Here is a 15,069-nt window from a genome sequence, read left to right on the forward strand (position 1 = left end):
GACACACAAAGGCAGGTGTGGTAGGCGAACGGCTCGTGTGTTTGTGTTCGAATACTGCGGTTTGCTTTCTGTGCCGTTTCTGTTTGTCTGGGTTTCTCAGTCCCTGTGCCGTGAGGGTGTGTGTATGTCTCTCTCTCTCTCTCTCTCTGTACAGTCTCCCACCGAGTGTGTGTGTGCATGTGTGTGTGTGTCTGGGGTTTAATGCCAGCAGGATAAAAAGGAGGCTTTGCAGACTAAGGTTTGATGTGCTGTTTGTCTTGGTTTGCCTCTCGCTGAGTGTTGTGGGGTGGTTCTTTTGGATTTATCTGCCTTTCCTCTGTTCCCTCCTGTCGAGGAAAGGCAGAGCAGACGGAATACGGTCCCGGGACATTTAATCTTTAGGGAATTTCATGGTAGTTAGTGCTTGTCATCGATGTAAAATACTGGTGCAGTTCTGTATTGGGTCGTTTGAGTGTTTCGGACATATCCAAGGCCACGTTTTCGCTTAGCGTAACACGCTTTGGCTCTTGTGGAAGACTTGAAGCTAAAGATTTTAAGGCTTTTGTGCCTTGTATCTGTTATGTTTATTCGGACCATATGTGTTAGTGTGTGTGGGTGAGTGTTGTTTACATGTGCATTCAGTGTGCGTGGGTGTACGTGTGGACGTACGGATGTGCACGGAGAAATTTCCCCAGGTCTCTTTATGCCTTGTTTTTTATTGCCATTGAATGTCAGGGAAGTAATCAAACCCATCAGGTCAGTCGGGTCTCAGTCCACTGACAGGCGTACAGTCAGGGGCATTCATTTCAAGAGCGCAGCTGCTTCCACAGTCTGACACTAGTGTGTTAGTCCAAACCCTACGTCTTTAAAAGCCTTGTCCAAACATATTTTAATGTGGTTCATATATTTTTAGGCTAGGTCGGATTGTGTGACGTTATGAAGTTTGTGATCTGACAGATGGCTTTTTTTCTTATTTAAAATTATTTATTTGGCTAAATGCATCTTACAGGACATGTATTAAATAAATGAATCGACTATAAACGAAGATGTTAAAATGAAAGCACAAGAAAAAAAAAATGTACCAGTGCCTTTTTAAATCCATACAACATGCAGGTTAATACAAAAAATCATTTGTTAAATAGAATAATCCCCCCTCCCTTCAGAGATGACTCTCAGGCCTTCATAAGTGAGCTTTAATATTTTGACAAGCTGTTCAATCAGATGTTTTAAGAACATTAAATGTGGCAGGCTGTCTGTTCCCCAGGTTTCTGTGAAATGGTGTGTTTTCTGTCTTTCGTGACCCATTTTCCTTTGTTCTGTGTACGAACGTAACCAAGACACACGTAACCCCTCCTGAATGATGTCGAGAAGGATTAGACCAGGACCGGGCCCTGACAGACATGCTCATGGAACAGTAAAAGTCGCCTATTCGACAAAACGACTTCCTTTTCCACCATACGGATTATTTTGATTAATAATTTGATCACCTTGACATATATATATATATATGTCAAGTCTATGTATGTGTGTGTCTGTGTGTGTATATATATATATATATATATATATATATATATATATATATATATATATATAGTGTATAATTAAAAAAAATATATGGTCCAAAATACTGTCCTGCCTTATTAAACGCGTTATAAGTGAACCTACTTCTTTGCACACATAAATAGCTCTTTATTCAAAACTTAAATGCTATTTTCCAGGTGTTAAGTTTTTATATTATTGTAATTTTTTGGTACGTGTATATGATTTTTTTTTTTTTTTTTTTGGCGTATTGTGTAGGCCCAATGCATATAGATGTATTTATATCCCTCATATTCAATGATAATTTAATAGACTGATTAAAAAAAGCACACTCTTGAAGTCTTATGAAAAAGACTTTGAAAAATATATATAGAACATTTTACTTTATAAAATGCGGCAAGCATTCTCCATAAAAACGTACTTATGTTTGGGCTCTCAGAATATAATAATTTTCATATCCCATGATATTCTGATTGATAGGGTACACTCCTGCCGATCGTTTTGATTTCTTTTATTGTTTTTCTACAGCAATATCACTAATTTGTGTAACACTTTATTTTACAGTGTCATTGTTACATATGTTACATGTAGTTACTATAGTAATAACCATAAATTCTGCATAATTACATGTAACTAACCCTAAACCAAACTTTATTCCTAAACCTAACCCTATAGTAAGTACATGTAGTTACTTAATATTACTCAGTACTTAAATGTATAATTACAGTGTAACAAAGACACCTTAAAATAAAGTGTTTAGGATAATTGTAATATTGGATAATCTGCTTACTGGGTTTTTATTCAGTCTGAGGAATATATTAAATTATTTTAATGAAATTAAGAAGTGAATTTTTTGACTGTTATTATTTTTACACATGCATCCCCATACATACCAGCAGTAAAATTCAGACTCAGCTGAACATGAGGGAAATGTGTACATGTATATTCCATTCACGGGTGTGCATGCATGCATGCAAAAAATACATGCATGTGCGTTCGTGTAAGCATTTCAGTGTATATGTGCAATGTATATGATGCACCCCAATTCCCACAGACATTAGGCTGTCTCTCCACCTCTCTGCATCCTCTCATCTCTCTCTCTCTCAGAGACACAATCTGCACCACAAGCTCTGTTCTGAGCCTGAGCAGGTTGCTGTCAGTTTAAAAATGACTGTAATAAAAGTGACCATGAAGATGGATTTTGTGATTTTGCGTTTCTAATCAGTCATCTGTGAAGAGGACTTTTGCTTTGATTCAGCAGTGCCCTGACAGGTCAGATTGATAGTGCACAGGGGATAAAAAAAGAAGAAGGAGGAGGAGGAGAAGGAGAAGAAGAAGGTTATTAACTGTCTTCCCATTAAAGTTGGGGATCTGGGTCTGTGGCCAGTGAGACAGGCGTGATTTAAGCGGAAACCTCTCTCAGGTGAGAGGAGAGGGAGTCTCATTGTCCAGTCTCACTCCTCACACTTCTGCACCAGCAGATTAGACTCAAATTATCTCCTCTGCAGCCCTGGCTGAGAAAGAGAGAAACCCCTCGCACTACACGAATGACTGCTTGCATGCATATGGAGTATGTAATCTTATGGCAGATACAAAACAGACACCCAGTATTTAAATGTCTTTGCTGTTATTCAGTGCCTTAATGTACTTAAAATATATAAAGGGAACTGTTCAAAAAGATGAATTCTTTTATATTTTAGTCATTTTAACTTATAACTCATTCACTCCACAAGCTAGGTGCAACTCGACTAATAAATGCGTCGCAAGAAAAATTATTCTAAAAACATGCGCATGAAAGACAGCACTGGCAGGAGAGACATATCGCAAATGAATTCAAATCGCACAATGTGTTTTGTGCATCTGACATATCATAGGAAGAAATCAAAGCACAGAAATTGCTCGCTTTAGAAACCCCAGCGAAGGGCTGTCAGCACCTCCTCAACATCAGCGCTTTCAAACAAAGCTCACGGACGGGCGCTTACCTTATGCATGACAATCCATCGACTCCCTTTAACCAATCCACAATCACCTTCATACACCTCCAGCGTGAAGAGGAGACACGCAGATTTTATTAACCCCCCCTCCACCCCTTTTTCCAAGTGTCCTTAGTGCTGCCACTAGTGAAATATCAGTGCAAACAGACTCCAGCCTTTTTCTGAGACACCAAGGAGTCGTTCTCAGCTGTCTGGCCCACGGGTGCATTTTAAATGTGAAAAAGCCTGAGATTCTTGTCCGTGGGATTCAGAGCCGCCAGCTGACTGTCCACAAACCAGCACCGCTACACACGACCCTGCCATAACCTCCTTACTTTACCAGGAATATATATAAACATACAAATAATTTGGTTAATTGATGTTTTTTTTTTTTCTGATGGGACAAGCTTCAGGCCTGGTAAATAAGATATTATAGGCTATAAATCAATCAGCAAGCCTAAATGATTATTGTAATCAATAAGAAATCTGTCTGGCTAATCAGTTTATCTGACACATATGCATTTGTATTATAAATATTTTCAGTGATCTGTTTTCTGATTTTTTTTTTTTTTTTTCTGAATCGCTTTTTGCTGTTGATATTATAGATATATTTATATGAGAATACAATAAATTGTGAAAAGAGCCATTTAGCCACTCATGTGTGATGCGTCCTGACATTTTGTTTTTGACTGAGTGCGTTTAATTTGAGGGTGTGATATGGATGTTACACAACAATCAAAAACATTGGATTCAGATGTGTCTGATTCAAATGAGTCAGTGTTTTGACAGATTAGTTCATTTGTTTGGCTAATTGGAATGTAATTCATTTAAGAATGCTGTGTTTATAGGATTAATTATGTAGATCCACGCAACGCATTTGATACACACATTCTCTGATCTTTCTCTAAGATGAAAATATCACATACAAATGTATGCGGATTTATGCTTTAATTATTTCAATTTATTTTGCGCCTTTTGACATCATCATTTGTATTTTGTTTAATTATGCAAGAATCATGTTAATTCATCAAAATGTATAGTAACTGATAAAAGTAAGTAATATTTCATATTTTACACACTAACATGAAACAATACCATGTTGTTCCTGTTTCTTATAGGCAAAATAATCCAAGCCGCTTGACCAAGTTGACTGTTATCATCCAGTTTGGCTGATGGGTTTAGAATCTGTCATGTTGCCATGGTTTTGCTCTCTTGCCTTTCCTGTGCTGACCAATGGTAACCAGGTAATCCGCTAAACAGAATGCACCACTACGTATGGGGGAGAGGGCAGCTTCTAACCCCCGGGAGAGGCAGAAGAAAACATCTAGCCATGTTAAAGACTCATTTGAACAGGGAAAGCTGGAAATGCAATTATCTAGCACACAAAAAGACAAATAATTTAATAAAGTTCATAAGAAGAAAAGCACAGTTTCTTCTCTGCTTTAGAGCATTAGCCAGAACCCAGTGAAATATACACTCTCCTGAACAGGGGCGATGGTTAGAACTGATATGTGTTCTGAATGATTCTGGTTTTAGTGTGTGTTTAAGTGCAGCCCACTCAGTAGGTGTTCTGGTCATGGGGGCTTAAACTCCTATAATAGGGAGGGTCTTCAGCTACAAACAGCAGGCTCATTTGTACTTATAGTTAATTAGCTGATTATTGATTGTTTCATTGATTGTAACGATTTTGCATCTTTATTAACAATCCTTAGTTTAAAACAAAATGATAGCAATAATTATGTAGGGAATTACTTAGATTTAAATAAATGTGAATAATAACAATAATAATTGGTATTATTAACAATGACATTTGATCAGTGACAATTATTTATTTCTTTGTTTCACACCAAAAAATGACATAATTCAAAAATAAACCTCATATTTAAATGATATACTTAATAAGCAAAACAGGCGGCTGTACATTAAGTCGCTCAGCGGATGGAGAATCTCTGGCTTTAGGATAGATAGCCGGAGATGCAACTCCTGGCCGTTTGTCTATTAAAGAGGGATCAACAATGAAAACCTCCGCACCACGAGGAGCAAAGGGCCAAGTGGGAGGGGGCAGTGGGGGTGAATGGACTCAAAGAGAGGACCAAGTGTGTCTCTGAGAGTGTAGTTTAGTGTACATTTCCCGATGAGATCGACCAGCCAACTGAAGTCACTTTTCAAACAACCATTTTCCCCTCTCAAACGTCTCGCTAAATAGTCCACAGTCACTCTCATTGATTTTCTTTATCAAATAAACAGAATGGCACCGCGTGCCTGGCCGCCTCCCTCATCCGTGATCCCGGGACCCATGCAGCAGCTGGGAGCTCGTGTGAATTTACCACATTTAAACACAGAATTATCGTATTGATAGCTGTCATTAAAACTATGTAGTTTCAGTACAGCAGTCTCTAGCATGTCAGTTAATTATTTTATATATTTATTTAATACTGAAATATAACGCGTAAATATTCAAATGTATTTATTTTCAATAGGCTACATTGCATGTTGTTGTTAGTTGGTATCTGTAAGTATTTTTCTAATATGGTAAATATAATTTAATCGCTTATTTATGCTCTCACTGCTCTCTGCCACTTCATTTTGTTTCTCATGAAAGGTGAAAGTCGTGTCTGATACCAGTCTCATGTCGTATATGGATTTTCGTTTATATAATCGATCGAAATGTCCCAATACATTGATCGAAAGTCCAGTGTTTTACAAACAAGCATTGTTGAATCTCGATTTTACTTTGGAAGTGATTTTGCCACGATGTTGTTCACAGATTGTTCACGAAATCTTGTATTTGTTCGTATTAAAACATAAAAGCAAATGAATAAAATATTAAATATGAACGCATAAACGCATTGTGCTGTGCAGGTCTTATTCTGGTTGAAAATAGCAAGAACGTTCTAATTGTTCAAATCATTCTGAATGACATGTCGTTGCGGTATATGAAATTAAAGTTAGATAAGTCCGCATTGAGGGAGGCTGCACCCAATCCCCAACTTATTTCCCATTTTGTGTTCCAGCATCACCGCGCTCCGCTCTTTTCAATGACAATGTGCCAAATCTAGGCATTTTCAAAAGAGTTTCCATATGCTATAAGCGGAGCATCAGAGAGACAGAGGACACCGGGATGCCCTTTTATACCAAAGGTACAAGCGATTTATTTTCTTTTTGCTGGCGTTTATAAACAAGAGATGGGAATATATAATACTAAAAGGAATATAATGTTTTAAACAGAGTGCACGTGAAATATGTCGGTTTAGTGTAAATATCATTTTTAAAAGACAAAAGAGAGCTGATCGGATACAGATGGCGGAGATTTTTTTATTTGTGGTGGATGTTAAGCATTTTGTTTTTATGAGAGAACTGTGAGATTCCACTGTGGGTCAGTTTCGAAACGAATTGATTTTTGGGGGAAATCAAATATCTTTTGAATTTGAAATTAATTTTCTTGTGGCGTAGTTTATAAGCTACTTTTGTGGCTTTGTTGTTGTTTACTCAAATTGTGATCAGTTTTGTGAATACTTTGCCATGTCGACTTTGCCAATTAATGCCATGAAAAGTGATTTTATAGCTAATAAATTTGGTTTTAAATACATTTAGATATTTTCGTTCTGATAGCGCATGTTTGGTTACTTTTTTATATTGCACGGAGATTTTCCCGTCTTCCACAAATAGTGGAAACTTTCTTGAAGAGAGTGTGTGAGGGAGAATTGAGAATTTTTGAAGGAACTGAATTCTCTGTTAGCGAAGCATTTTGGACAGTGCTTTATGCGGCTACAAAGGGTCAGTTACTGTCAAAACGTGACCTTTCAGACCCCAGAGGGCGCCAGGCGGTTTGGACAAACCTTTCATTTGTGGGGCAGGACAGACATTCACTCCTTCAATACGACTAAAGAACAGAAAAAGAAACTCTTAAGTCATTGTTAGACATCGTACGTTTTAGAAAGACAATTATAAGAAATCACAGGTCGCGAATTGTATGATGATTGCTTTATTGACATTTCACTTAAATCAATATTCATGCAGTTTTTGATACGTCTCATAGACAACACTTAAAAATGTCATTAAAAAGCGAACAAAGCTTTTGATATTGTTTGCATATCCATATAGCTGAAGATAATACATTGAAATAAGACAATAAACAAATGGGCTAATAACCGATGATAAATGCTAGTCGTTGTACATCACACGCTAGCTTTTACCAAACAGCAACAAAAAAGAAAAATCTCAATACTTGTACATCACAAAAACACACCGCAACAAAATACCAATCTTGAATTAATTTAAGATTAAATAATACGCAAATTTTCGTCAGATAGATAGCCTGAGAGAAAGAAGAGCAGAAAGTACGAGGGTGGACACGAACACGAGCACATTTGAAAGTGCTACAGACTAAGATAAGCACTATCAGCCACGCAGCTTCCACTTTCTCCATTTCACAACCTAAAACAGTTCAAAAGACAGCAAAACTCTTATAAAAACGCTAAATGTATCCGTCAAAGTATACTTGCATAAGAGGTGAGACCTTTAAATCAATAGTTTTAAAGTCCTCCGCGATGAGCAGCAGAAATATAGTCGTCAGTGGCAAATAAATAACCTTTACTCCGCCGCATTTGCTTTGCGTTTATATGAAGGAAAAATCTGAAGCTCTCCGTGTCCTATTGCAAGCTCGTCTCGTTCTTGTTTCTGTTCTCTCGTTCATTCTGCCGAAACACCACTTGGGTCTGGCAGGCATGAGTCCCCCGAGGACTAGAAACAGTGGATCAGGGGTGAAGAAGTAACGCCTCTGTTGACCACCTCTCGCCCATCCAAAGACCCACAGTAGACATGCCAATCCAAGGGCTCGTGTTTTACTGCAAACACAGCTCTGGTATAGCATCCTTATCGTGCGATCCGGAAACAGAGCCTCGCTCAATTCAACCCCTTCGATTTTTTCATAAAGCAGAGCCGATCTTTTGATTTTCTTCACGATTAACATCTTGTCGGGTCTTCTTTCAATGGCGACATTTTAGGAGATCCAAACTAGCTAATCAATCGGAGCATTTGTATGCGAGTATGAATATGAACTAAACGCCTGATGAGTCAAATAGGATGTAAAGTTCATAAGCCATAAGGCTTTTTTACAGTATAGGCTACTGTGAGCTTTAAATTCTGAGGCCCATTTACTGCCAAGTAGCCTACTTTGAAGATTTATTTTGAACACTGTATTACTGATACATATTCTGCAAATTAATGGGCTATATGAATCGAATTTACCGTTGAATATAATTTTTGTTTGCAAACCAAATGCGTGGTTATACTGTATAGGTGTCATCAAGTGCCTTAATATCTTTTATAAAGCAAAATAAGCACGTTCTCTTACAATACAACACAATACAATAACTGCAAATCATTATAGCTTTTAAATCTGGGGCGATTTGTCCATTTAATCTGCTCAGTATTGTACATTTTACGTGTCAAGCAGATCCATAATCAGACCTGTACAGTATTCATATTTTTCTTATGTTATGTTTTTTCCTTTATTTACATTGCATTTCATTCTTTCATTGAAGACTACATACTGTAGTAATAACAAAAACTGCCATTTCAATCTTGTTTTTCTTAAGTCGTTTTATAACATTATTATTAATATTTGTTTTAAATATTTGGACTATTCCATACATTAAAGACGGATGTTATTGCATCACTAGTGTCCAAATGCATATGCCGTTTAAAATCTGTAAATGTTAATGCATCGAAGCGTATGCGGAGATTATCTTTTTTAAAAATCTTAAGGAAGCGTTGCTTAAAGTACATGATATTTAGGCCGACTGCATTTAAAACAAAATAATTTTTAATAACAGCAGAATAACATTTTAAGAGTGGCATTCTATAACACGTTGTCTTGAACATTTCTGAATTTATTTATTTTTAGTTAAAAAACGGCTTTGATCACAGGTAGGCTATGACTAAAAAAAAAAAAAAGTCAAAAACAAAACAAAACAAAATAATATTGTCCCACCAAATGTTCCTGGCCGTTACAGGACGTCTTGCCCACCGAAAAAGATTTCCCCCCTATTAGATCATTTTAGGAATCTGGCTCGTACAGCCCTTCGGCTCTCCAAGTTGAAACAGCGCGTCATTTGCAATGTGGAGACTGTTGATCACCTCACTAATTACGTCTCTCTCTTTCTGCCTCGCGCTCTCTCTCTCCCTCCCTCGCGCGCTCACTCCCCCTCTCTCTCTCTCTCTCTCATTCCCAGAGTGCATATCGAGAATAGACACACAAAGACATGCGCACTCAACTTAATCAGCCATTTTTTTAAACAGGGCTAAAACGATAATAATTAGCAGAATAAAGACATATCGGATTTTCATTTCCTTACCTCCTTTCCCTTACCCCTCCACAACCGAAACTGCTAGGCAGCCGTCGACACATCTTTTACACAACCGGACCCAAAGGATCGACTCTTACTGTAGTATTTACGTTTTTTCCAATAAAGTTGGAGGATTACTGTTACATTTTTTTCTTTTTATCCTTTTTTGTTACCTACTTGCGCTACCATTGGATGTGATTTTCTTCAGAAAAAGCAAATATCAAGAGAAGAAGCGGAGGGAACTGCGGGGGAAGAAAGTAAGTTTTTTTTCCCTTCAACTTTTATTGAGTAGTTGGTGTTAAATTTAGGTCGAGTATTGATTTTCTTTCGCGACTAGTTTTGCCGAATCTGCGCTATTCCGCTGTCGGATTACGGCTTTATGTGATATAATTTCGACAAATGTCAGCCTAAATATTTTCCTCTCAGTTTGTAAAACAGTCGTTTTGCCGAACAGCCGCGAACTGTCAGGAGATGTTGCTCTAACGTATCAACCGTAAACCTTTTCCCGACTCCATTTCGTTTCTTTTTCAAGCATAACCATCATAAATGTTAAGTTTCGCTCTATTTTATAGCGTTATTCGCTGATACAGAGTAAAAGTGGACAGATTTGTACGCTCGCGGCTGTTGTGTTCGCCTCAGGAGTTGGACTCGCCTCATCACAGCAAACGCTAAACAGCAGGGCTTCCTTACATTTGACCAAATTATCAGTCGTATATCTCAAAAAACATAAGTCATACATTTTTAATAGCATCTGTTCGAAAAGGCAACGTGTCGTTAAGGGCAAATACATCCTGTAGTAGTAAGAAACGCGAAAGCTACGTTTTGACACGACGTCGCAAGGCGCTCCCGACCGGTGTTTTCAGTCATGTATCTTGAGACAGACTCAAAAGCTGCACAGTTCACCTCAGATAACTAAAAGATGCTTCTTCGTACATTTCTGTTACCTGCAACGTATAAAAGAGTCTCTCCACGCTGCGGCTCGGTTGATGGTAACGATAGGAGGGATTGAACTCTAACAGCAGCCGAGGGTCTCTTCTGCAATATCCCGGACTCCTTCGTGTCTGTGGCAGACGTAAAAAAACGGAATAAAAAGGACCGAAATCATTCCTATTTTCATCAGAAAGCCCATTCCGTGTTTAAACTACTCCTTTCTTCTGTCTTGCCCGTAAGTTTCCTTTTCTTCTCCCTTCATTCCCTTTACGTTTTTCCTGAGAGAATTGTCCCCGAGTTTATAGTAAAGGTCGGTAGATTCTTAAAGTTCAGAGTTTTCGTTTTTTTGTGGTAAAACGTTAACATTGGCATTGAAGACCGTGGCATGTGTGTGAGCGCTTGGCTTTTGGGTTGATGGTGAGTGTGAGACAGAGTCTTGGCTCCGATTGGAACGCGACAGTGACAAGGGCATCGATCGCTTCCATTGAGAGCACAGAAAAAACACAGGCAGTGGGGAGGCAGAGCACAGAGCCGCGGTGTGTATCGCTGTGTGTCTGCGCTCTCTGCTCTCTAAAACACCAGATTTTCACTGCCTGGATCACCGCATTTGTAGGATTTTCACGTTGTTTTGGGGTTACTCTTTACCGTTGGCAGCATGTTTGCTTGTTTGTGTATTAATTGAGCTGCGTTTGATTTTTCTTCATTAGACATTGTGGATTTGTACTCTTTTTATATTAATACGATCATTTATGGATACCTGGATTTGTTTGCAAAATGGAACTGAACCGGATATCTGTGCATCTTTTTTATTGGATTCGTTTTTTTTTCATTTAGGCTACATAGTTTTCTTTTATTAATTTAGTAATAATTTAGTAATAACAACAACAATACTACTACTACTACTACTATTATTATTATTATTATATGCATATTTATATGTCTTGCATGTAAATGTAGTGCTTTTTCTTTGTATTAAAATTTTTAATTTTCATCTGGAATTTTTTGTATTTCTATTAATGAATAAAAGGTTTCATTCAGCAATTCTGTTGCTGTGTGACAACAATAGTTATATTTAAAAAATATGATTTCAAAAACGTTTTGTTTGAGATCTGCAGGCATCTGGATCTAATAAGCGTGCTTTGATTTAATATCAGATGTGTTTTGCGTTTTTGTGTCCACATAATTTCGTACAGTGTACAGATTGATTCGAGGCAGCTCGGAATATCGTGAGGAGCCTTTAATAACTCTTGAGACATGTTCTGCAGTAAGATTGGCTGAGGCTTCTCCTAGGGTCGACAATGTGTCATTTCCATGAAGCCAAATTGCCCACTGCCTATATGATATTAATGTGCAAATCAATATTTCAGGGATTAAATTTCCCTTCTTCATTTTTTATGGTTTCTACCTCAATAAGTCTCAAGTCTAATAGAAGAGGCTGGATGATTTAAAATCCGCCTCTGCGGAGTGGCTTGCTACAAGCCTATCACAGCGTTCTGCTGTTCAGTACCGAAACTCCTATGGCAACGCGCAGGGGTTGACTGCCACTGCTTTGTGACATTAAGACACCCAATTTGGCTAAAAGGCTGAGAGATGACTGCGTGTTCGGTTGAATGCTAATACGTGGTTATCCCAGTATTGATAGTTGTAAAAGAGAAGCCCCATTTAAACACACACACGCGCACACTGATGTTTGCATACACATGCATTCAGACACACACACACAATATATATGCACAAATTTGACAGCATCCATCTTTAAAAAATCACACGACCAACCATCATCACCAGTATCAGTTTCTCCCCAAAACGCTGCAATATAAATTTTTTTTTTTTTCTGTAAAGGCCTTGTTTGAGAAATAGACACAGTTTCTATTTTCGAACGTGATGATATGAACCATTTAAAGCACCATGAGCTTCAATCCACCGAAGCACGGCTTGTTATTTCATTGCAGTCGTGGAAATTCATTGTTGGTCAGCAATACTGAGAAGAAGCAGGAAAGATTTTTTTTAAGGTTTTCTGTAACCCTGACATTATCATAGTCCTCTGAGCTTTCTGCTGTCTATCATTAGGTGTTTGTTTTTTATTCATCTCGCACCATCTGGGCTACGCTTCACAGAGCGGCATGAATTTCATATGTGATTTTTTTCCATTTGGTCTCATTTTAAACCTTTGAACAGACCAATTTAATTTCGCCGGCACAGAAGGAAAAAAATGTACATGGTGGAGGACAAAGACCTTTTTAATCTGGGTGCGACTGTATGATTTCCTTTAAGATTCCCTGTCTGTTATGATTTCAAAAGCTGAATGTCGTTGCGATAAGATATTGTCCATTTTTTTTTTTTTTTTGCTATCATTTTTTTTTTTGAATAAATGCTTAAAGCGTGCTCTATTCAAGACTTTTGAATTGTATAACAAGAAGGATTTATTTTAGCTCTGTATATTAGATACTCATTTTCTAGTGCTTGTTGTGGTTTCCCGAGCACATTAACCATTTAATAAACTCCTGTGTGTGTGTTTGTATGTGCACTCCTCATTGAGAAAACATTTCACATTGTTTTAAGAGGAACTATAGGGCTTTTGTTGTGGGCCCAATTGAATTTGGTTCGGAGGATGCAGTACTTGCCCCGGTCCACAGAGCAGTGGGTGGAAAGCTGAGAAGTCAGGAGCTGGCTTAATGTATTAAGGGGGGCCTTTTTGTGTCAGCCCCGAGGCATTTCTGAGGCAGAAAGAGCCTCCCCTGCTTAGAGGCTTTCTGAAGGGTTAAACACTTGGATGGGGTTCAAGCTCCATAGCGCCTAGGGAAAGTGCATTTGAATATGTACAAGTTTCATGTAATTAGGACTTAATTTTATTAACATATGCAAATTGTTAACTCGGAGGTTTGTTCAGCTGGTGGAGATCATCTGAGCACAAACGGCTCATTGTTCCTGGGGCAAATAATGGATTTGGAGTCGGACGGTGGCAACGCATAACCAGCTATCTAATTTAAGTCGTACCATGGCGAAATTTCATTAGTAGCCATGGAGATGGGGTTAATTGTGCTGACTAATGGCCCTAACTACGGCGGTGGCCCCCCAAAAAACAGCAAAAGCACGACGGCTTACTTAATCTGCCTCACGATAACACTTGTTTAGACACGTTTCTCTCATGTGGGAATTTGCATATGCAAATCCGGGGTCTTCCTGATCTCATTCGTCATGTCGTGCTGTCAAACGCGCAAAAAGACAATGAAAGCAAGAGCGAAGGCTGTTGCTGATCTCACCACAGAATGGGCAGCATTATTCAGGCCGACAACATTCTTTCATAATTTGTTTCTGATTAATAGACCAGACTGAGGCTCGTTCTGTTCGGGGCTTTTCGCAAAGAGAAGGTCAGGTCAGAAAGAGTTTCCACAGCAACTAAAGATCTATTCTTTTCCCTTTGGCTAATTAAATCACATTCTTAAGGCCTCTCCACTTTTTTTGAGGAGAGTGGAAGAAGAGGAAAAAAATACTGTCTCAGATAATCTCTAGTTTCCTTCAGCTATAGATGGGGGAAAGCCTGGTGCAGTGCTAGTTCTCCTGAAGTAATCCTGTTTTTTTGACAGAAATGTAAACTGATATAATTGCTTTTCAGGAAAGGGAATGCAGGGTTTGTACAAGTGTAAAAAGCATCGGAAAAGGATTAGCATTTTTTTGCATAATGCACAGCGGCTTTGAATGGGGCACTGAATGGTTGACTGAGTGACTTAGATGAAAGCAAGATGGAAACGGTGCCTTCTCGTCCTTTCTTTCCAGGCCCCGCTTGTCCCCAAAGATGTTTGTCGAGGACTTGAGACAACAGGCGCAGGCTTCATATTCCTGAAGCCTCCCAAGATGCCTGCAGATTTTGTCATCATGTGAAGTAATATGTATGATAATGGTCTCTCTCAACTGGTAAATAGCAGCCCGTATGCTTTATTCAGTAGCGTTCAGGCACAACAGCAGAGCTAGGGAGTGGATTCTGCAGAGATGGGATTTCTTTCTTCGTCTAGTGTCCTCAATTTAAACAGGAAAGGTTTTGATTGAACGCTAGAAATGTGTGTACTTCTTACTTTTTATTTCTTTTCGTTCTTTTACACTCCTCAATATAAACAGGAACCAGAACCCAAGGAATATGTTTGTAATCCTTTTGTTATTCAGAGAAAAACATTCCAAGCTTGAATTTTTGTGTGTGCGTGAGTGAAAAATAAAACGATTAACACAGCATTCATGTATTATAGATGAGACATTTTGGAGGACGGTCTGATTCTAGCGCTAGTTTTTGTATTGGGGGGAAG

At 38.4% G+C, this 15,069-nt stretch overlaps 1 protein-coding gene across 4 annotated transcripts in view; it reads left to right on the top strand.

Moving 5' to 3' along the window:
- The first annotated feature begins 6,504 nt into the window (after nucleotides 1–6,504).
- zfhx4 (zinc finger homeobox 4) overlaps nucleotides 6,505–15,069 on the top strand; it is a 76,738-nt gene continuing 68,173 nt past the window's right edge. The window contains exon 1 of one of the 4 annotated variants that reach the window (XM_051881973.1): nucleotides 6,505–6,631. The gene's annotated coding sequence lies outside the window, so the exon portion shown is untranslated. The other 3 variants (XM_051881972.1, XM_051881975.1, XM_051881974.1) reach the window with 3 other exon arrangements.

This window comes from Ctenopharyngodon idella, chromosome 23, assembly GCF_019924925.1.
Source record: "Ctenopharyngodon idella isolate HZGC_01 chromosome 23, HZGC01, whole genome shotgun sequence".
NCBI lineage: Eukaryota > Metazoa > Chordata > Actinopteri > Cypriniformes > Xenocyprididae > Ctenopharyngodon > Ctenopharyngodon idella.